A 24,234-nucleotide genomic window follows, 5' to 3' on the forward strand; every position below is an offset into this window, starting at 1 on the left:
CACCTCTGAAGGGACTGAACGGCCTTTGTAATGGGAAATAAATGAACGCCATGGAGCAGTGAGAGTGAAACTGAGATTTGCAAAGTTAGAAAACCTGATGTTATTTTTAAAACAGAAAATATTGTTTTAACACCCAGAAAAGGGGGATTTCATTCAGCAGTGTTCTTCTGTGCTTCAAATCTTCCTATCTCAATAAAGCAAATTATTGACTGAAGAAGGTAAAAAGCCCCATGCTTAGGCCTCTGAAGTATTAAGTGCCGCTTTTAAGGCACGATTGCACATCACTGTCCCCCCCTTACAGCGTACACAAAAAGAGTGAATGATTTCCTCAATATTACACAGGCTATTGGCATCGAAACTTCTAGACAAATCCAAAACTGCCGTATTAAGCTGCTCCCCATTTTTCTGGACCAAAGCCACTACGTGTAATTTTCCCTGAGGAAATAAATTACAATTAAAGAAAAACTGAATGAGTGAGGGAAGAGACGCTTAAATATTAAACTATACATGCTGGAAGAGAATGAAACTTTTTGGCTGATTCACACTATGTCCATAAATTACAGCATAACGTAATGCATCATGTCTAAGATACAAGAACAGAACTGAAAAGAATAATTTGGTTTCTTATACACAGTTAATGATGAATTACCATTTACATGTTTCATCATTCATATGGCTATAATTTAGAATCGTGACAGTACAAAATCTATTACTCCAACAAAGGATTTGTATCAGACAATTATCTTGATGGTTCCTGTCTTGTTCTTGGAGTAGTGGTGTATTCAAAGAGCTCTGCGAGTTATCAGCCAGCTCTGAAGTTTTTAGATACCAGTGAGCCTCCCTTCTCAATCATTAAAATGTAGAAGAAAAACTAATGTTATTTTTACGTGTAACCTAAGAATGCGCATATTCCCCTCTCTCTGTTCAGAAAGGCTGCAGTCACACACTCACCTACCCTACCCTTTCCTTTCCTTTAGGATGATTCCAAGGGCTGGATTTTTCCCCGGGTTTTTCTCAACTGTTGTGCATTATGCAGATGATTTTTGAGGTCCTGGCAGGACTCTAAAGGTCATTAACTCATGACTTAATATTGCATAGGATTTATTTTTTTTTTTATACATTACTATAAACCCTAAGAAACCTTCACATTAACTCTTTAAACCTCAAATATGATGCATATTTTCATGAAGGCCTTTATCAGAATTCCTTTAGTAGAATACAAGCACGTTATGCACCAGAGAGGCACGCGAATGAAGCCGTGAAACATTCTAATCCTGAATTAACTCTCGAGTCATTGTGCAAGCTTTCCCATGCCATTTAGTCTCCATAAATCTAGCTATGAGACTTCAATGAACACAAAACAAATTATGTTGAAATCCAACTGGGCCTATCTGGTTTCTGTCATGGTTTGACATCACCTGCTTCATTTTATAGCTCAACTCACATTAGCAATCCATATCCAAACTCATATAATCTCATTCGTGCTACAATGTCCACAGAGAGAAGACCCATCTCTTTATTTAGGTTTTTCAATAACTTGGTGAAATTCTTCCTGGGCATAATTTTCCCCTCACGTATCTCAGTATTTTCATCCTCTACCCCGTCCATAAGAACAGATGAAGTTTGAACGTGGTCTCCACTTCCATTTTGTTAAAAATCGTGTCTCTTGGAGCAAGAAAGAGAATCAGATCTACTGATGCTGTCTCTTTTATCTCCAGTGTCTTTTCTAAGAAATTTTCAGTAAGCCTGTCAGATTCCTTGATTAAATCATACGGCTCAGCTTCGAGCCTGCTCTTCCCTCAGTTGACAACTCACCCTAAATACAAGCTTCTGCTTAGGGCTACATCGTCCTCATTCAACTTGTCAATCCCACATTTATCAAAACGCAAGACGTGGATATCCTTTTAACCTATTTAACCACATTAGATAATTCTTGACTTCTCCCCAGGTAATACTTCTGGGAAGCTTTCCACTCTTTTGTCTGGTTATTAGACTTCAAAACTGTCACATATATGCAATTCATTTGTACTTCTGACTTCCACTTCAGCGGATGACAATCCATTCATTCAGTTCTGACTCAGTAAAACAATACCTGCTGTATCAGAAAGCAACCCTGTATACAATAACCAGAGTCCATCTATGAAGAGAGATGGGCAGTTCTTCTCCATATCTGAAAACTCTGCCATTCCAATAACAGGCTTGATTCCCTTCTGACTTACCAGTTGATTTTATTGCCATTATTGCAGCCTAGCATTTTCAACAGACTGACAGTCAGGTGATGACAGGAGAATTAGGATCTATGTGAACACCTAAATCTAGAGACAATCTCGACAGTTCTGACCACAACTTAATACCTATAAAGTATATTCAGCATCAGGTAGGCATGAATATACAGACACTGGAGCCAGACCCCTTGTTGGGAAAAAAAAAAAAAAGAAGTGTAATTACTCTCCTCTTACCTTTTGTGTAGTTGCACACAGTGGATAAAAGAGCAGAAAGGTTTCACCATCATCCCCCTCCCTCCTGTTCCCATCACTTTTCAGCTCTGACACTGGAACCAGAATGATAGCTTTGGATAGCCCCTATTTCAGATTCAAACTTGATCTGGTTCAGGTCTCAGCCTGCCTATCATATACACACAGAGACCTGCAGTGATCCTACTGAATATATGTTCATCTGATTTTTATATTAGGCAATCTTACAGAATGAAATCAATAAAAAAAGGGTGCATTTATCTTCCAGATACCACACATATCACATCAGGAATAAATCTGTACAAAGGTGTTCTGCTGAAAGAGTTTTCCGTCCTGTCTGGAAGTATCTGGGATTTTATCACTCTTTCATACAGCACATAACAATCTCAGGACACTGCAATGTGTAATGCTGTACAGAAAGTTCCAAAAGAATATAAACTACAATTTTTTCTGTTATAGACAAATTCTTTAAAAAAAAGAACATTTTGGATGAATGCATTTTAACATGTGACTGTTTCTTTCTCATCTGAATTTCCATAAAAAGTTATGGTAAGCAGTTCAAATAAGCTATTTATACACAAGCATTGCTTACTACGTCTATTAAAGTAGTGGTTAATTGCTCCTTACATCCTTACATTTTATCAGCACAGGAGCCATGGAACAAAGCAGGAAGTTACATGGAAGTGAGCAAGAAAATAGGATTAGAAGGCAGAGCCCAAACGTGACAGCCAGTCATGGTGCTGTGCTGCATCAGTCCAGGTTATTCTTGTGGACCAAGACTGCACACACATACAGTTATCACCCATCAGCAGCAGTAACTTATTCCTGTGTATAAAATCTGATTCCTAATTTCCCCCAGAATATGCCCATCACGCTAAGAGGGAGAAGGTATATGCCTGATATACACTGTTCTGATTTTAAAAATTCATTTGGAAGACTAAAAATAGCTTCCTGAATACATTAAACAAATGTGTTTCTATGTTGTTCTTTGTGACAACCGTTATTTCACTCGCAAGCATGTTGCAACACTGTCCGTCTTTATGAGCTTATAGACTGGAGAAAACACATGGGCATGACTGACTCTCTTTACAGGAAGGCTTCTCTGCACCCATATGGCAATATAAATAAAGCTTACTAGTGAGGATAGATGACACTCAACTCCAGGCCCTTTACACTGCCAGACTGAAGGAAAGCAACCTTTGTGTAAGCAAGAAGCCAGTGTCTAGTGCTTGTCTGACAAGAAGCAAATCTATTTTTATTTATAAAACCCTGTGACAGATCATTAGAATAAGAAACCCCAGTTACTTATGTCTATTGGAGGAAAGTGAGCTGAAATACTACTGAAGATTGTTGAATCTTCGAGGACATTAATAACCAAGAACCACTAGAAATAACCATGGTAACAAACAGTAGCTAAGTACAGTACAATCACCCTGATTACCATAGAATTAGCACAAAACAAATGTTTATTTTTCCTAAATACATGTATTATGATGATGATGATAATGTTAGTAACTACCCCAAATTACAGAGTATTTGCCCAAAATGCCAAAGGCATTGCATTAAATGCTTTGCTCTGCACTTGTTTTCAGACTTGCTCGTAGTAATTTGTGTAAGAAGAGTATTTATAACAGACTCTTTCCTCATTCTTTCTCCCTCCCCCACTCTCCTCCCATCGACCAGTTCCACTAATCTGAATATCAGTTGGATTCATTGATCACGTCACAGATGACCGCAACACCTTCCTGGCGTTACTCACTGCACCATTAACCTTTTTATGAGGCTCTCACCTGGGAGAGGACAGAGGCTTGATTTCAATTTACATTTTAATTTACATTATTCAGGGAATTCTATTTTCATAAATGAAAATATGAATTTAAACCAACAGAGTATATGTAGTTTGTGTTTAAGGGTGTTAAGGGAAAAAGGTACAATGTTAACAATGGTAGCACACCAGCAAAGGCTTCCGTTTGCTCTTCTTGAGTCTCTGTCTAATCTCACTTCTTGGCCTCATTCATCCTGCAAATGCTTCTAGTAGGCCATGTGATTTCACAGCTGAATTTCATCTTATTTTCATTGAGCCATCTTTGATCATGTTGGTCTGATCCTGGTAAACAGGTCTGGGAAACTAAAATGGCACCAAATCCTAGTCACAGATTTGGCTGCTCTGGTTCTCTTTCCCATACCAACACAGTACCATGCAAACAAGCACTCAGAATCAAGAGCCAATCTGTAACCCTGAATCACACCTTGGGCTAAGATCGTTCCCCAGTTAGCAAATTCCTTCCCACATCCCTTTGCTGCTTCATAAAAAAAACCAAACAACACATCAGCCCCCTAAACACTGTGAGGAAAGTAACTCTCCTAAGGAAAGCAGATTCTCTGGTCCAGCTGAGACGTAGCTCTGTGATTCTGCTGACGCACCCAAGAGGAGGCATATGCACAAGGCTGGGAATCAGCAGCCACTGACAGAAGAAGGAAGGAACTCTGTAAGCCATCATTCCTGCTGAAGGAAGAGTATTTTGGAACTGTCCCCTGACAGCTCTCTACTAAAGATATCCTATAAAAATGACTTCAGTATCAGGAAAATATTCTTAGGAACAGCGTGTACCAGGTCACTCTAGTGACACAGGTCTACTGGCATACCAATATCCCACTGAGGTGTAACAGTTAATGTTTTGCCTTGCAGGCAGGCATGCTGGATGGCCCCAGTAGGTTGCTAAGTGCAAATAAATGCCTGCTATGAAAGAACTTAGCCCAAAGTCACATGTGGTTCCACCACTCAGAACAGTGAATGCCAAAGCACGTAGGTGCTGACACTGAAAGGATGCTGAAGAAAAAACAGAGGACCAAAGCAAAGCAGTTGAGTGTTGCAACTAAGTTCTAAACTGATATTGCCACGCTGACAGACATTTGATAGACCTGATTCCTTTGTCACATTTATCTTATGTCAGTGGAACTGCATTAAGTAATACATAATGATGCCAAAGTCAGTCACAATCAGCTTGTGAGAAGAAGAAACAAAAGCAAAAAACACACAATACAAATCAGGTTTTACATATACAGCCTAAGGAATCGCTCAGTTGGTGTGAGGGTCTGGAACTGCTGATGTTAACAGAGCTGGCTCACACCAGCTGAGAGCATTCTGTATGTGTGGACAGTACACAGCATATATTTCTTAGCTTCTATTAAGATAGTACACATTTAATTACAACAGAAGTATGTATGTACACAAACAGACACATGCAAAGCAGACACGAGTCCCATCATTAGCTGCATACATTCTATGTAGTAAGATCCCCAGAAAGTTGAAGTTAAAATCTTGTCACAGACTACCAGGCTCACATCAATGTGAGGCATAATGACAGCTGGCACTCGGCTGTTTTCAAAACCCCCTTTTACAGTATACAGCACCATGCTTCGACACACGATTGAAGTAATTAGCTGCCGAGCGGCTGAACGTACCCCGCAGAGCACTGGTGTCTCGTCTGACACATCTGGGCACAGAAAGTAATTGAAACAGCTGCTTCTACCCATATGGCAGCAAAAGCTGGTGGTAGAGAGCCTGCTGGCTAGGCTGTACCAACCTCAGACAAATTAGCCATCATTAATCCCAGAATCTGACCAGCATACACACAGCCACTAATCAAGACATCTGGGGGAGGGGTGCCACGTGAGAGCGGGAAGAAGGACTGCCAGGAAGAAAGGGGCCATTTAAGATTATTCTTAATGACAACAGTGTAAGAAAAAAAAAAAAGTTGTGGTGTTTTTTGTTGGTTTTTTTTTTCTCCTCAGCAGAACACCACAGCCCTCCCTCAGCAACACTTTTCTCAATCAGCTTGTCTAGGTGGCTTCGCCCACGCTGTTCATTAGAGGGCTGCTAAAATAGCAGCACTGCTTTCTGAAAGTGTCATACTGATATACGCACATGTCTGGCATCACACAAGGATTATAAATAGCAGAGCGTACGCTAAGATCCTGGGGTATTTTTACACTGCAGTGAACGCAGTGCTGAAGCTAAGGCTATAGATGTAAACTGGACCTACTGGTTTCTGTAGGTTCCTTGAGGTACATCCTCCTGGCTTAAGCACAGGGCGGATGGATATGCGCTGGTTGCTCCCTGCCAGGCCTGTATTTCCTGGCTCCAAACTTTGTCACCTGCAGTGAAGTTTTGCAAAACAGCACAGCTCTTCTCAGCATTGTAAAAGCCAGCATGCAAGTGGGAAGACATGGAAAAGTTACACCTCATAACCACAGAAACAGACTGCAATATAAGAAAGCAATTTGTTCTGAGAGGAATGGACCTTGCGATATTTTGTCTCGTTTTTGGGTTACACTGTGTCTAATAAGGTGTGAGCCTTAATCAGAGTTCCTCCTGTTGCTGGGGTATTTATATTGACCCCATGAGTTCCCTGTGGTCTCTTTCAAAATAGCCGAACTCACAACACAGCCTTCACCTTCAGAAAACTCACTGACTTGAGTTTTTTGTCCTACACATCCACTGGTATTTTATAAAACCATTGGCCCAAAGCACCTGAGATCTCAGCTCTAACATCAAACACAGTTGAAATTTACCAGGAGATTCAAGAGTTACTGAGGGAGCAGGCAAGCAACCCACTAAACTGCATATGCCACACTGCCTTGGATACAGTGCTGAAAGACCTTTGACTGATGCCAAGTGCATATACATTCACATTTGGTTTTAGTAGCGAGCTTGGGATTAATCCCACTTACTGTGCTTTGGCTTAAGTTGTGGGGTTTTGTGCTGTGCAAACTGGTTTTCTTTTGGCTGCATATTAAGCAGAAGACATGTGCCACAATGCACCCACTGCACTACAGCTGCTAATGGGACTAAAGAGAACAAGGCCAAAAGCAGCCCCTCAAAATGTGGGAGGGTGGATGCAAGGCATTCATGTTTTGACAGACCCAGCCCTACCAGGCTTGCTAACATACATTACTGTCAACAGTTTAAGACTCCACTGGTGTATAGCATGAACACACCAAATTGTTCCTGCACATCACTTTGCTGTTACCCATATTTATTCTGAAAGAAGCTGCAATGTTCAGTAACAGAGGTAATGTGCTGCAAGCACACTGTTGGCACTGATGCTATCTTGTTTCTTTTTCAGCTGCTCTCTGCACTGCTCCACAGTAGGAAGCAGGATCACTTACACTTGGTCCTGCAGTGTCTAAGCAGCAGTATGTTCCAAACTGTTTTGAGAAATCTCTTCCACTTGAAACAAACAGCGCTACTGCTTGTTTTAAAGTAACCGTGTTCCCATTCCCAAACCCAGCCTCCAATTCCTCACTTTTCAGATCCATGCATGTAAATCATGTTATTCTGTAGCAGGAAAAACCCCCAAAGTGGGAGATTAGAATAGATGAATTGCGTTATACCTACACACTTTGTTAACCCAAAGCAGGCTGTCTGACTCCACTTGTACTTCCTCACAATCTTAGCAGTGTACATGTCAGTCTGCTCGTGTGGAATGAAAAGTTTAAAACCAATTTCACCTTCCAGTGGAAGGAGAGATTCTGCCTGGACACTCAAAATGAAGCAACAGTGGCAAAGCTGTCCTCCGCTTGCATCTTGCCCCTTCCCTGTTCCTTGAATTTTGTTTTATGAAGACAGCACCATTCCTTCACACAGATTTGGAAACTTTGGGTGCTCCTAAGAAATAATAATGCAATATCTTTGACAGTTCCGAAATCAATTTTCATTGATATGCTGCTTTATGATGGGTGGGATGAAAGATGCTACGTAAGTGCAAAAGTCTGCATTACATTATACCAAATTACAGCTTCGCTGTTGGCTCATCTAAAGAAAGAGAAGCTGCAAGACAGCAATTGTGCTGGTAATTAAAAGAGTAAAAGAAATCACAAAGAGCATATGAAAGGCATGCATGCTCCTGTATGCATTATTTCTGTAGATGCTTCCCTTTCTTTCTTTAAATGTTATGAGTTCATTTCTAGTAATACTCTCTGGTTCCCTCAGTTCCTCCCCTCCCCTCCCCCTTCTTCTGTCTGAAGAGCTCTCTCCAAAGCACATGTTTGTGATAACAAAGACGACCCATATACTCCAGTACACTGAAGAAAAATAGCACTATCAACACAACAGTTTTGGCTGCCTATGGTGTCAGTGCACTGGCTCTGCCTTGCTTGGCTTCTAACACAGCTGAAGACATACAGCTCTGTGGGATATGCCTGGTGAGAAGAAGCAAGAGGAGAGCAAGGTGGCCCCTTGTGATTTGTTTACAAGAATGTTGCTTCCATCAATCTATGTCTGTGAGGCATAGAAGTATGGTGTTAATGCTTCCCCTGACACATGGATCAGGTAACGTTGCCAAAACATATCCCTCCCTTTCAGACATTCCACAGCTTCTGGATCCTAAAGGCAGATGTAAGCTGTGTCTTCTGTCAAGGCATCTGCAATGTGGTCTTTTCTTTGGATACAAATTTGCTTCTTTTTTTTTTTCCTCCTTCAGATTGCTTGGCTGGCAGGCTAAGCCACTCATTTTATTATCAAGAAGGCTATAAGAAGAGTCACAGTTCGCAAACTCTTCCAAAGGCTGCTGGTCATTCGCTGTCCAAGTATTTCCTATATTCTATGCAGTGTTCTTTCAGTGGCTGGGCTTTACAGATATTCTGCAGTAATTCTGTTTCAGCGCTAAGAAAGTGCAGGTGTTTTCCAAGAATCAAAGGGGAGTATACGTGAAAAAGATTGTGAACAATGTTTTCTTTCACAGTGATGACTGATGATCTGATTAGCATCAACACACAACTGTTGATCGACCACTGAATACCCAGAACAGAGGCTACTTCCTCAGATCCTACCAATATCCTGATATAGCACTTTACCTGGGATTCATACCAAAGGGAGGAAATGACTTGCTGATCATCAGGCCTCATAGTCTGATGTGTGTTTAGCCTTGGCTTAGCACTGGAAGATTTCTGTGATTTTCTGAATCAGTACAAGCAGAACAAAAAATACTAGAAATAAATTAACAGTACACACTGAACTCAACAGTTGTTTAAAAAGTTGGGTCAAGTATTTAGATATAAGATCTTTTTGGAGTACATTCTGCAGTTCAAACAAGTGGGTAACACAAAGTATGTGTTACTGGCAATCTGATTCTACAGTCTCTGGCGAGGTAGCTTTGCTGGAAAAAAAAACAAAATCACTTTAACCAGCCTGACAAAGGAATCTGAAGGAGACGATCAGAGGTAGGCACAAGAACAGAACTAGAATTTGAATGCTATCATCTTGAAACCTGTGGAAAATGCAAATGTGAAGCAACAGCCAAACCAGTAAGAGCTAAAGATACTGCGAAAAACTACCCAGAGAAATTCACTGTGTCTGCCTTGTCCAAGAGACAGTGAAGTACAAGGATTATTTTGGAAAGAAGCATGACAAAACTCAGCAGAAGAACTTTCCTGATAGCAGGACCTTTTAGCCTGTAGGACAACCTCTGAAAATTAAGTTCTATCACACATTAAAAAAATATAGATACGATTGGACTGGATGATCTTGTAGGTCTTTTCCAACCTTGGTGTTTCTGTGATTCTGCGATATATATCCAATGTATACCAATCCTGGCAAAAAACAGAGTTCTAAGAAAGGAGCAACACAAATTATAGAGGAAAATCTGGATCATTCACACTGTTTTTTTACTCTAATTTGTCACTGAGAAGTGTTTCTTCAGAGGAAGGAATGTCTCATGCATTTTCTATGGGAGCTGGATACCCTGCTCATGAAATTGCACATTACTTTCCTTTGTGTAACTTCAGAAAGGTGGAACAGTGCAACTTCTTTCCTGGGGAAGAACACGGGGAAAAAAGTATATTTGTCCTTTTAAAGGAGGGCATTTTGGGATATATGGATTTGAACAATTTGTCTTATAGCACTGACATTAAATACTCAGCACATGCAAGCACCTGCAAGGGTGCCCTGGTAAACATTTAACAAAGGGATCTTGTTTTTCCCCTTCCTTTGTCTACTACTACATTTATGAAACTAATTACATTTTTCAACAAGAAGATCACTGTTTTCCTTCCAATTCCCTTTCCAATTTGAGCCCTGGGCATATGCACCACACCACACAATTAAAACAGTTAGCACAACACCTGGATTACAACTCTGCAGTCAATCAGAGGCCATGTGTTACATTATTCTAAGCCGAACCCTAGCCACGCATATATTCTCACCTAAATGCAACCCCCTGCAACAGAACGCATAAAAGCTTTCAATATTTATTTCTATATAGAGAGAAGTGTGCATTACACAAACTCCAGTGTTTCTGCACTGAGTGGACAATGGCTCAAAATGCTCAGTTCTCAAACAGACTTGTTGTCAGATATTTAAGAAGTTATTCCATTTGAAGCATCTGCAGCTCTTCATGAGAAACCCATCCTGAGGGCATTTCCTGCCTGTGCCTGAAGCCTCTTGCCCGAGTAAGGAAGATTATGAATTAATTATTAACCCACATCTTGTGTGTGCATGCATGAAGGAGCATATATGTTAAGAGTCTATAGGACTTGTTTGTCAGGCTTACAGAATCATTTGCAATGAATATTTAAGACTTGAGATTATTCTTTTAGGTACTTTATTAATATCATTATCCTCCAATATTTTACTGAAACAAGTTACAATCACATAGCATTCAAGCATGTTTCTTGGTAAATTACCACATTTATCTGCATTTCACATTAAAGCACCACTGCATTCTAAGTATCATTCAAAACAATGAGGAAAACAAAGAAGCCTGCTCCAGAGAGATGACAATTTCAGCCTTTCCTTTTGAAGTAAGCTCCACAGCTTCTATTAGCAAATGATAATTTACAAGAGTGACTCCTGCTCAGCAGGGTGCTGCTCCAGCTCTTCACAACTTGCATGGCCATTCTTCAGTCTGGACCAGAGCACATACGATCCTGACCCTGACTGCTAAGGACATGATGGCACTCTAGAATACCTACAATCCCAGCATATAAAGCCATAATTCCACCCAAGAGAGAGACAGAGGGATTATAAATAACAATCCATCATTCCTGTCGTTTTATTCCAAATTATGTTTCATTTATTTATTTCAAACTGCTTTCCCCCTACCCTTAAGAAATCATTGCTTTTTATGTTAGAGCTCCATTTTATTTTATTTTTTAGAAGAACTCTAAGAGTGTTTTTAATTAGAATTTGTGGAAGAAAATATATGATATTGTTGCAGACCCCCCTGGAGCATTCTCAGGGTGGTTTGCTTATAAATCAATTTATTGAGGGCTTAATTGTGCAACCCTTCTGTCTTGCAAGCCCTTGCTCATCTGAGTAAGTTCAGGGAAACTTCCCAGTGGGTAAGTACTCACCAACATGTGTGTGCAATCTGGCATTACATAAATATCACTCACATACTTTGTGGTCCAATGTATTTCCAGTATTTGCAGTGTGCTAGATACAGTTTAATAGTAAACATCTGTTCAAAATGATTTATCAAACTGTGAGCCAGTTTCTAACATTTCGACTCCTGCAGAGTGGTACCTAACTCCTTGAAGAGTCCCTTTGAAATGAGAATGAGTCACACACTGGAAACATATCAGAGTCCAGCCCTACAAAGCTCAGGTCCACCAAATACCAGCCCAGTACAACACAGCATTTAAACACATGCCTAATTTTAAGCACATATACATAACGCCTTTCTCTTCAGCTAAGAAAGCAAACAACAATAACAACAAAAGTCAAGTAAACGCTTTCTTGGTGCTTCACCTTGCAGGGTGCTGATTGTTATAGAGGTGTCAGCATCTAATCAGAGTTACACAGAAACTTAAGTAAGTTTTTTTTTATTCCATCTTGGTCACCAACACCTTTCAATATTGACACCACTCAGGAAAAAAAAAAACAACTATTTCAAAACATTTATCATCCACAAGTTCAGCTACAAACTAAACTATGGATTACTTGTTTTGTATCACATATAGAGGGTTGGCATACAACTAACAAACCTTGTAGATTAGGAATCATTCATCTAAATGTGCAAAGAAGTTTTTTCTCAGTAAAACTACTACATTCACAAATGCTGTGGATGTGTATATATGCATACAGACTGAGATATATTTTCTCCCTGTATCTCTGCAAATAAATCCAAGTCTTGCTTGCTCCTATCTTGATTTCAGCTAAGCAGATCTATTCCACCATGCCCCATATGCAAGGACAGGTATGCAGTCTCTTTACATTTTAGAATAATTTTATCTCTTATAATACAACCAGTCATACAGGAAATGCTTTCCTACCCATTGGTTCATCAAAATCTCTCTTTTCCACTTGATGCTAGCAGGAAAAAATAAATGCAGACCTAGAAAAGACAGAAAGAGGCTGACACTTGGGTTAGTTATCATCCAGCAAGCTCACTGAATAAGCAGCTGTAATCTCATTCTATCTTTCTGCTAGTTCATAGGTTAATGTCCCACAAGCACCCATTCCTGTGTGATTACTAATTGATTTCACAGAGTATGATTAACAAATCAAGTCTCTGGAACTCAGGCAAACACATTTGCTTGTTATGGAGCATACAGTTGATAAGATGCTCTGTAATAACAGACCTACACAGTCCCCACCAAAATACAGCAAGACATGTACAAAAAAAAAATGAAAATTTAACTTTTAGTGATAGTGACTGCGTGTAGAGCCTGCAGCAGTCTCAACCCTCTGACCTTGCTTTGTGAACTACAAATGACCTCACTGAAAAACAACAGAGACCTTTTCTTGCTCTAGGCTGTCTCTTGATTGTATCTCTTCCTCGAGGTTACTGTAACTGCTCTTTTCCAGGGGTTGGGAAGGAAAAAAAAAAAAAGAAAAAAAAGAAAAAAAAAGAAAGAAAGCAGAGTAAAAACACTTAGCCAAAGACCCACAGGCCCCCCAGGCCCGCTTCTTCCTCAGTTCTACCATCACTCTATTAATAACAGACAACGTTTTCATTAAACGATGCACTTTCTCGCTCCAGGATAGACTTGAGTTTTCTGTACTGATCATTATAAGAGTCCCAAGAGGGCTCCTACAACCACACTGTCTTCACAACAGAGACAAGAACTATCAGTTCCTTCACAAACCATACGCTGTACAGATCCCAAGAGTGAAAGAGACCTAATCACCCCAAGTGAAAGAGGTACGGAGCCTAGTTATCAAATTCCACCCTATAGGATAAAGGCATCCTCTCATTTAAAATTCCCATATAAGATCTTCATGGATAAAAGATTTCTCCAAGCTGCCCCTGAAAGGCAGAACACCGCTTCTCTTGCATGGCAATTACCCTTGCTTTATTTTAAACGGAAGAAACCTCCCTAATCATATCCAATCCTTTCGCAGCTCCGAGTTGTTGCATTTAGGAAAGTTTAATTTTTGAAGCAGCAACTTTCAAATAAGGGCAAATTATTCTTTTTAAGATTCTCTCCTCTTAACTACGAACTTTATAGATAAATTTAAGTCTGCATTAGGAAAGCCAGTACGTTGTGCAAGGGGCTACAAAAAGACATGGTGACACCCACACAGTGCTCTGAGCAGTTTGCAATCTGAGGAAACACTGCATATCCTGCACCTGAAGCAGCAGCCACCATTTCTCCCATTCACAAAGGGTAGCATCTTCCTCAGTACACTCTCATCAAAAGTTACAATACCCATTTCGTAATTCTTATAAAAACCGGGTGAAGAAATAAAATGACAACTTGAACATGGAAGCAAAACTATCACGAGTAACTGACTTAATAGGAAATTCCCCAAAGTTCTTCATCAGAGCACTTGCAATTAGCAGAAACATTTCTGGAATACTACTCAAAAATCTGGTTAGGATACCATCAGATGATAACTGATGATAACTATGATGATCAGATGATAACTAATCAGAAGATATTTGAGTTAGTTCTGCTAGCATCACATTAGTTCATACTTTGAAAAAGGTCAGGGATAGATTCCCACTCAGAAAATAATGAAAACGTTACAACTTCGATGAAACACTTTGTTTCCAAGAATGGTGACTACCCAAAATGTGTTATCGGCATCTGGAAATAGACTGTGTTTCCGCTGCCATAACTGATGTCCAAGTTACAGGCATTTCTAAGCTGACACAGCAAAGCAAGGCTTGACTTTTTGGTGGGTACATCAAGAGATTTTCAGAGAAAGACTGTTCACCACAGTATCCACAGAAAAAACATGCATGCCTTTGAAGGAGGAGATCCCTGCTTAATGGTACTTTCCATGTTAGGACTAAGCAGCCAAGAACTCGCTGAGTGTGTGTGCGCACCAGCACTAACCAAACCTTCCCCCTCTGACAACCACCTTTGATCAAGTCCCAGTCCACAAAAAAAAAAATACATACTCTAGATCTGTAAATGTCGGTACACCTTGGAAATCTATATGACATAAGCTTTTGCCTAAAAATCAATTCTGAGTTATGATTTGATTAGCAGAAAATTGCTATCACATTTGTTTCTACATTTGTCTACCTCATGTCCTTTTCATTCATAGGCTGGCCGATTTAAGCTTTCTTTAAAAACTCCCTAAGAAAGTCTGTGACATTAAAATGTCCTTTGATGCTCTTTCACTAAGCAGTGAATATTAACAGTTATGGTGACCCTGTTCCCTAATGTGTCTCCGTTGGATCAATAGCAGTTAAGTGCCACTGTTTTACAATTAAAAAGGGGATCATTTTAAATTTAAAAGCTCATAGCTAATTTTCTTCTTGGCACTTAATAGCATAATTCATTTTTGAAAAACCACGTAGGGAGAGCATATACTTTATTCCTCATTGGAACCTTACTATGGCTGGTTTCAGCACTCATTACTGCGCTGTGTACAACTTCCAGCAAGGTCCAGACAAGATGGCCACACAGCAAGAACTGCCACTTTCCTCTTAAACATGACTTTGGTGCACAGGCAAGCAGAAGAACCTGCTGGTTCTGTATCTCCCTGAGCATTTTTCTGGTGTGTGCTTTGTTGTGAATCATTGTTTTGTCTGCACCTTCCTGTGAGACAAGGCCATAGCTCTTTGCAGGCCAAGAAGATTTCTTGCTCCACTTGAAGAAGCCAACAGGCAGGCAGAAGTGCCTGAAATCTGAGCAATCCAGTACTGTGTACAAAATAATACTGATAATTCAATACTGAACTTTCCACCTGTCAGAAAAGTCAATTCTCAATTATTTCTTCTCAATTATTTCATCATGTGAAATTGTTTTCTAATTATGCACTTGGGAACTGAACTGAGAGATTAATGAAAAGCCTACTCCCTCTCTCACAAATCTCCCATAAGCAACATGAACTGCAGCACTTCCGTGGCAGGAGCTAAGTGTGCAACTGCACATTACATAGGCTTCAACTTTTTGCTGCTGTCATCGAGCCAACGCACAACCAATCCTTCCTGCTCAGCTCACGTGTCCTACAGGTACATCAAAACAGTTTATACAGGACTTATTTGTGAAGGCACATGTGTGGATTTTGATATGCTTTACAAACAACGGAGACCTCAGGCAGTACACTTGCTCCATCTGACTGATGCCATCAGGAGTACAACGAACAATGAACCTATTCCTACTTGGTTATTCAGTTATCTGTATTTCCCCTGGAACAGGGATGATGGCCTTGACCCAAGCTTACTGTTACGCTTACATAAGCAGTCAGCTATGACTACAGACAGTATCCAGCAGAAGAGCAGAAAAAGCATAGAGTTGTTCAATTGGCTTAAGTGTAGATCTGTGGTAACACAGTTGTGTGAGTATCTGCAAATCCACAACTAGAAAGCTCACTTCTCACTCTGTGCTAAGGGTTACAGCATCAGGCCTCGATTCAATGGAAGCTCCATAACCTGTCCCAGCAAGAATACTTGTTAATTTATTGCATTCAAATTCAAAGAGCCTCAAATTATCCACTGCACCCATACAAAAATTCACACAGTCCTGTATTCCAACCCCAAGACAAAACATTCTACCATACTTCCATTTGTTAAACACAAAGCTGGTTGTTTTGGAACATGCTCCCAGAGTACCAAATATTCTGCACGTTCAATTATTAATGCCTGCACTGCAAGCGGACATACTAGTTTTCCTGACCCTCTGTGCTTAGTAAGAGAAATGAGGAAAAGTAGGAACTCATGTAGTTTTCTACAACTGCAAAACTTCACAATTAGTTCTTGAAGGTGAGGTTTTGCAATTCAGAAATTCAGGAGGACCTCTCACCCCCAAACAATACCAACTACTTTCAAAATGAGAGCACAGACACATAATGGAGAAAAGTTTAGGGCTGCACTCGAATAAAAGCTGGCATTTCCTGAACTTCAGCAAGCAGACATTTGACACAACAGCTAAGAGGGGGAATACAGACACAGCAAACTGCATCAATATTGGGTTTTGTACGAGATTGCAGCTCCTGCTGTAACACTAACAAGAGCATTAAAGCAGCCTACAGTGCTGCAGAACCATTACCTGATTGTTTCAGTAACTTTGCTAAGACGACTGCTCTCCCATTCCCCTTTTCCCCTTAATAATAAGTGAACTCTAAAAGATATTTACGGAAAACAGCACTTCTGGCCTACAGCTGACACTGATGTTCGCAGACAAATAAGCCTTCCTCATTTACAGGTAAAAACTAGCTGGGGCTTTTAACGTAAAAGCCTATAGTCATCCTGAATTAAATAAATTCTCTTTTAACAAATCACTGCTGTGCATTAGTAAAAAAAATAACTAGAGCCACTGCAGTGTGATAAAGGCACATCAAACAGAGGAGATGTCCAGGTTAATGCAAGCTGGCTCCCTGGGGACACTCTCACCCAAATGGTCATCTCCGTAACCCAAGTCATCAAGGAATGAGGACGATGGAAATGGCAGTAGATCAGATTCTAACAAAGTGTGCTGCTCTAACACGCCGCTGTACAACACAATTAACTGCTTACACCAGCCGTTGCCTTGTTTCTGCCGTGTTACACTTCTCACATTTCATGTAATAGAGTTTGCAAAGTGCTCCCAGTTTTCAATTAGTCATCCCTGCCCTCCCCTTACATTCATTTGTGCCATTCTGACCAGCTCCAGTGGACTACTCGGATGTAGTCAGAAACTCTCAGACAAAAACTCTCAAAGTGTATTTCAAAGATGCTGGTGGCAGTCCTGCTTTACTCTTTTCCAAAGCCAGTCATTAGATGCAATTTATCTTATGTACTTCTGAGGAATCAAATAAGGGATATAAGGTAGGTACCTTTGCTTTCCTTCCCTAGGTGTTCAAGAAATTGTAACAAAATAAGCAGCTACCACTTCATCTGCAGAATAACCTTTCCATGAGTGTCCTTCTAACTATTCTTCAAACTACTGAGCTGCTGATCTCCATCACAAAATCTTTAACTACTGCTACATACTCTGCTTTTCTTTGAAGTAGACTTATGTAACTGCATAAAGATTAAAAAAATAATAATAATAAAAAAATCAAAGACCCAGGAGTTTTCTCCCCTTCGTGCCCTGCAATGAACACACCATCACTTTTGGCTTTTTTGTATAATTATCCTTCTATACCCTTACATAACTCTGTGAAACACATACTTTTTAGGACAGGAGAATGAAACGAAGCACTCTATAGACTTGGTTTTCATTAGGCACTGATTTCTTTTAAGCACCTGCAAGACTGTCAGCCATCACAGAACATACAACATGTTATTCTAGGACTGCGCTGCCATATTTACCATCTTGATACTGCACTGTAACTTGGAACAAGCTCATGTAATACATGATTGCCAACTTCCTGAAAGTCATGGAAGGTTCATGTCTAAGATCTGGTCACTCACTGAGAAGCAGTTTATAGGCAAAACGCAGACTTCATTTGGCTCAACAGGTCATAGCACTGGCTCATAATCTTCAGAAGACAAGAAATTTTGAAGCAAGTCTGTATCAGTTTCCAGCTTAGTTAGGTTTTTTTCTTTTTTAAATATGTCAACTCAGAAGTCTTCCAGCATATGAACATCCCAGACCACAGAACAAGAAATACTTTATCCACAAGCCAAAAAGATCACAGATGCCACTGTGGTTCATGATCACTTATTTTCAGAGTTTTGATGACAAACAAGCTAAAATAATGTCACCAAACCTAACTTTATGACAAGACGCCAATTAATTTTAATTGCCTGATATAAAAATCAAAGAAGAGAGGATGCATCTCCCTTGCTTTTTTCTACCACACATTTCTGATACAACATTAGATGAAGAAAAGTGGTAAGTACTATTTCTAGAACTTTCATGCTACGTAAGTATCTGTTTGGAATGTAGTTTAAAGCCTTATTTTAGTAGGTACATTTAGTCATGCTCTGTCTTTGTATCAGGAGCATGCAGCATGGCACAGGATCCCTTCTGGCAAACACAAGAAAAGCTTGAGTATCTGGTCTACTTCTGGAAAGCCTCTGTTTCAAACAAGTTACCCTTTGCTTGGAAAGGCAATGAACTGAAGCCGATTGCTCTGTCAGGAATCTGAATCCCTGAGTACTGACATTTTACCAGACTTCTGTGCACCGCTGATGGTAAATTTCTTCTCATGATACTTCCACCATCTGGAATTCCCCAAACAGGGCTGCGTAGGAGTCTGGCTATAACAGTTATACCTGGAAATCAACCCCATTCTTACATATGAAGTGTAAACAAAAGTATCGGTTGGAGGAGTCTGACCTCGACTCCTTGTTAGCATTCCGATGTCTGGAGAAAGAATGACATTTTTGGTCCCATGCATTTTCAAAACACCCAAGAAGGTCTGAGACACCAACCAGGCTGCAGACCTGATCTGGAGGCCAGAGGCTCCCCTGCTGATTTTGTGGATTTGGATCAGGGCCACAAAGAAACAACAATTCTTCCAGCTTGCATTAGAAGACAATTGCCATTTGTAGGCAACGTGCAAATATTCACAGGCTTTACTACACCGAATCCAGTAAAGTTTTACTCCTTACTAAGTTATTGCAATGTTTGAAACCGAGCTACAAGATCTTAATTAAATATCAGTAAATTCCATATTGCTCCCAGGTGTTCTTCAACCTGCTCCCTGGTCTCCCCTTTTCCCTTCACCAGCAAAAGAAAAAAAGGGATCTGGATTTATACATAGAGATGCCCTTCGTCCAGCCGCCATCCTGGTATTATTGTATCCAGCGCTGCAGACAAAGGCTGGGACTTCCCGCACAGTATGGGCCCGGCTCTGCTTTCTCGTTATACTGCATTTGCAGATGTCTCCAGGAAATTTGCTCTGGGCAGGTGAAGAAAAGGAGTAAGCTTCTTGGCTTTCTATATATTAATCACTACTCCCTTGTCCCAGCATCCACATGTAATTCATTCTCCATTCAGCCCCAGGATGCCCATGGTTCAAAACAGGCATGAAGTCAGTCAGGATTTGATACTAGACCCGGTTAGGTTATTTTTAAGGCATGTTTATTGGTCTTCTTTCCTTCAGTTCATCTAACCACACAAAGTGTTCAAACAAAACCAACATTCAGATGTATCAATTTCAAAAATCACATCCACTATTTTCTTTTTATTTGTTTTCAAAATATTGCAGGGCGAAAACAATCCCAGTTCACATCTTAGTTTGCTCGTGCTCAACAGTATCTTTGTAGAAGGAAAACAAAAATGTAAGAATTATGTTGATTTAGAGTCACTTACCCTTTACAAGACAACATGAATTGTGTCGTTCCCGCCTGCCTCTTCATACAACACCAAAGAAAGGCTCCAAGCTTTTTTAGCAGTTTTTCCCCTTACTTTAACTTCTCCCAGCTTCTACTTGAAAGTCTAGTGGCATTTTCATCGCTACACTTAGAACTGTTCTAAGCAAGTCACCACACCACTGCCCAGACAAATCCTGACACTAATGCCCACCACTTCTGGGCTATGTTCAACTCTTGTCTTCCACTGCTCTCTTCCTCCCTCAGCATGTTTCCAGGGAAGCATTGCGTTTTCACACATCACACTCCTAAATTACCATTCAATACACTGCTTGTTCAGCCATTACAACTTTTTAAGCACATATAGGGAGGTGACAGTTGTCAGGGGAGAAGTCCATTTCCTTCTTTTGGTCCTTTATGCTAGATTTGATACCACACAATTCCCTAAATATGGATATTTGCCATGGCAACAACTGCAGCAGAGTTTTGCAGAACTCACCCTTTAAGTGGCTTAATGGATATGGTATTTATACCCTTTCTGAAAATTTAGCTTCAGTGACACATTAATACAAATATAAATGGAGCAAATATTTGTGTGCTTCTTGGGAATAACAAAGGCACGTTTATCTGATACACACAGAAAAGACATTTTTGAACCTCATTAATACATGAGTAGAAGTCAATGGAGGAAAATGGATCTTGTTAACTAGCTTCTTGGATACCAATAAGCATCTCATTTGCCTTAAACATATCAACCTAGCAACACTATTTATTCAATATAGAATAATCAGTGACATTAGAGAACCTCAGCATTGCACACAGAGGAATGATTAATCTATTATTCATTCCACAATAAAGACTCTGAGGGATTTACCGTATGAAAAGTGATATTCAGAAAAGGAGACAGTATTTTTTTCCTGACCTGTATGGGAATTCCTGTCCTGTGGGATGAATTCCATTGAATAATATTGAATTATTATTATTATTATTATTTTTAAAGTTCCTCTCCTTTCTTCAAGGAATAAGGCATTTCAAAGGACTAAAGCACTGATACGTGGCACAGGCATACAGGTTCTGAGACATCTGCAGGTACATTTGTGGTTAAAAGCAATCCAGTCTACAGAAATCCTTACTGCATCCCAGATCCAAGAACTTTGGAGAACATCTCTATATGCTTCAGCATAAGCTAACATTAGCTTCCCAGCTCCCAAAACATTCAGCCAACTACCCCCTCAAGGGCTAGTAAGCAACTAGATTCTGCACCTGCTTTACATAGTTCAGATACAGCCACTAATTTCCTTCATTAACTGTTAAATAACTATTAGGAATCATTCTGCTTACTCTGCAGTAACAGAGATGGCCAACTTACAACACTTCACTAATCTAGTCCAGTCATGCCCATGAGCAGATGCACAGCTGTGTGCTTAATTGGTGTCAAGGTGGCACCTGAAAAGCAGTTGCTTGAATACAGATTTAAATAACAGACAGGTGACTTGCAAGATCTACACATGTGTTTGTGGGGACTGATTAAGATTCTGCTATTGCAAAGACCAAGACTTTTTTTAGTTTCTTTCTTTCAGCAACTTTCTTCCAAAATGTATGGAACATTAAAATCAAACAGAAGTTTTGCCTAAGCAAGCATCAAGTAAAAATTACAGAACTGGGATTTAGATCATGAAAAGTGTCTAAAAGGCAACTTCTTATTTGATTTTGAAATGTAATTGAAAGTAAGAATAATGAAGATAACTTCAATTACTTTGGAATGGCCTTCTGCTCCTTGCAGGGTGTGCAATGATTAACTCGTCTTCTACAGCACTTCATTTTTTTTTTCCCCAGGAATCACTCGGTATGAATCATTTGTTTTAGCACAGGTATTTGTACTAGAGGCAAGGGAAGGTGCAAGCCTCTTCCTCAGCTAACCCACCCACTCAGCTAATCAGCCTTCCTGTGCCCTGCCAACAGAAAATCCAAGAGAAAATTGCAGAGGAAGATTCTTCACACCAGCTCTGAACAATTTAGCACAGTAGACAATGAAGACAACAGCAACTTGTAGCATTCTGGCTAGCGTGACACTGACCTTAGGTTCTACACCACTAATATACTCTCTTCAACATACCCACGAACACCACTGAACTGGGCAAAGACCAAGATGCACATTTAAGAACATTTGGGGAACAGTCACAGCTGACGTGGTTGGACTTTGAACAGGTAGACCTCTCAGTACATTTATTTTCATTTCACTGCTCATTTTCAAAGACACAGCCACTCGAGCATCCTAGTGGAGTTGTGAGTTACTCTGTTACCTTAAAATATACTGACACCAGTAACTGGACTCAAAACAACACAAGTTTCTCTCCTCAGGAGCTCTGTATTGTATCCATTACACACATGCAACATAAAAGAACACCCAACACTGCAAGAAAAAAAAAAATCTTCCTTTCTGATGACTGAAATAAGGGTGCTGATTCATTTCACACTGTAGTTTAAATTATGCAAAACTCTGAGATATGCAAGGCATAATGAAAGGAAAAACAAGGCCTTTACTTAAATTCACAATCCATTTCAACTGAACTGAAAAATCCTATTGCAGAAGAACAATTTTACGTTCTGCTAATATAACATCACAACCTCAGTGCATGGGATGCCAGAAAGCACCACACAGCAAGCAGCTGGAGCAGCATGTTATTTTAGACCTTACACCTAACTGTGAAAATAGTGAATATTAAGAAATGAGTACTCCTACTTATCTACAATTCACCATCAGTGATAAGAAACAAAACATCTGCACCTGAACATTACAGTTACATACTAACAAACAACTTTTTCCTTCTGTTAACGTCAACAACAGCATTTGCTTTAGAACCTTCTAACAGCACATTTCAGAAACTCTGCTGTTACTCAGCCTACAGCAGAGTAATCCAACCCATCAGGCCACTGTTTCTGTAGGACAGAGCATTTTTGTGTCACCATTCTCCCAGTCAGCTCACAGCAGGGGCAAACCAAATGACAGAGCATTAAAAAGCAGAAGCATCTACCTTATGACCAGAAACACTAGTCCTCAAAACATTACCTAAATCCTTTAGAACAAGGCAGAAACATGGGCTGGAAGCAGCCCCACAGGAGTATTTCCTTGCCAAAGGGCTGATGGCAGCAGCACACCCTGACTGGATACTCCTTCCCCCTTGGAGGGGAAAATCTCCAGTCCCATTTCCTTGCACAAGGAACACAATTCCACGTCCACACTCATCACGCTTTTGCCTCCTACCTGCTTGGTGCTCTGGTTTGCTGCTTCCCAGGGTGTCCCAACTCCTTGCTGTCTCTGACGAGTGTACTCCCTTGTTCCCGTACGCACACAGCTGCATTATCACCCAGGAAGGCGCCCCACACCGCTCCCTCCTTCTACCCCGTCCTCCCTACCAACCACGTGGCGCAAGATGGCCGCCGGAATCCCCAGCACGAGCCCGAGGAGTGGGAAAATAAAACCTCGAGACTGGTCACGTGGTGGCGCTGGAGCCCTCTGATTGGCTGACCGTATGCAGCCGTGCCTCACTCAGTGGTGACCTTCCCTGAGAGCTGTGAGAGTCCAGGCAGGTGGAATCTCTCCGCTGGGACAGAATTGCGGAAAAGAAGGTCCAAAACATTTAAATGACCGCTGTGAAAGTTGCAAATTTTGGACTCCAATCTTGAAGGGTGTCTCTCACGTGCCGCACAGATAGAAGGCAGGTGGGAGAATGGTTCCTCACAGAAGCTGTCGCTGTCCTTGCAGCTGCTGGTGGCAGTGGGAGAGCTCATGAGTCGCAGGGGCCTCCACCAGTGAGATGGGGCTACATCTCATTGTTCCCACTCAGTAACGATCAATAGAAGTGTAATTACTACTCTTCCTATTTGGCATAGCTAAAAAGGGTAGCGCAGCTTTGTGCTGATTCTCCCATTGAGTATGCAGCTCTGCAAAACTACTCCTTTTATCCTTCTTTACATATTTATTACAACTCTTTAGACTGATCCATGCAAACTAAATGAAAGCAACCAATAGAAAGAGGTCGGCTTGTGCCAGCAATCCCCAGACTGTCAAGCGATCACTGAAGATTGGACAGGTCCTGATGAAATAAATGTTG

At 40.5% G+C, this 24,234-nt stretch overlaps 1 long non-coding RNA gene across 2 annotated transcripts in view; it reads right to left on the reverse strand.

The window, feature by feature from the left end:
* LOC125698374 (uncharacterized) overlaps positions 1–23,519 on the reverse strand; it is a 99,591-nt gene extending 76,072 nt beyond the window's left edge. For both annotated transcript variants that reach the window (XR_007379168.1, XR_007379167.1), the window contains exon 1: positions 23,385–23,519. This is a non-coding gene — a long non-coding RNA (uncharacterized LOC125698374). The remainder of the gene's footprint in view (positions 1–23,384) is intronic.
* Positions 23,520–24,234: the final 715 nt, after the last annotated feature.

This window comes from Lagopus muta, chromosome 10 (assembly GCF_023343835.1).
Source record: "Lagopus muta isolate bLagMut1 chromosome 10, bLagMut1 primary, whole genome shotgun sequence".
Classification (NCBI taxonomy): domain Eukaryota; kingdom Metazoa; phylum Chordata; class Aves; order Galliformes; family Phasianidae; genus Lagopus; species Lagopus muta.